The sequence below is a fragment of the Penaeus monodon genome, chromosome 30, assembly GCF_015228065.2.
Source record: "Penaeus monodon isolate SGIC_2016 chromosome 30, NSTDA_Pmon_1, whole genome shotgun sequence".
Classification (NCBI taxonomy): Eukaryota; Metazoa; Arthropoda; class Malacostraca; order Decapoda; family Penaeidae; genus Penaeus; species Penaeus monodon.
In genome coordinates, this window is record NC_051415.1 from 15,032,172 (window position 1) to 15,032,574 (window position 403).

At 32.8% G+C, this 403-nt stretch overlaps 1 protein-coding gene across 1 annotated transcript in view; it reads left to right on the plus strand.

The window, feature by feature from the left end:
• The window catches only part of LOC119592546 (kelch domain-containing protein 2-like), a gene marked incomplete in the record, with an annotated part of 55,639 nt that overhangs the window by 48,572 nt on the left and 6,664 nt on the right, over positions 1–403 (plus strand).

The window sequence follows — 403 nt, forward strand, 5'->3', positions numbered from 1 at the left end:
GCATTTTAGATCTCTGCTTTAATGGGGTTTTTTTCTAAGTAAACATTCCCTTTAAATTTTCTAATATTTTCATATTTAAAATTAAGTTAGAAAGCAGACAGAGAGAGTATTAAAATGTTCGAGGGGGAGATTGCATTTTTTTTTTTTTATAAAAAAAAATTCTGGACTTGATACTGTAATTCTTTGGAATATGGGAGCGTTTCATAACTAACTCAGATCCGTAATGTTTAGTTAGGTTTTTTCCCCCTGGTAGGTATGAGAGGGCTAGCAGGAGGGTTGCAAAGGCTTAGGAAAAATATTGACAGTAGTTAGGATTCATCATACCATATTAAGAATATATATAAAAAAGGCTTCAAGGGGTTTGCATTACAATTAGAAAAGAAGCTTAAAACCCCCCGCTTAC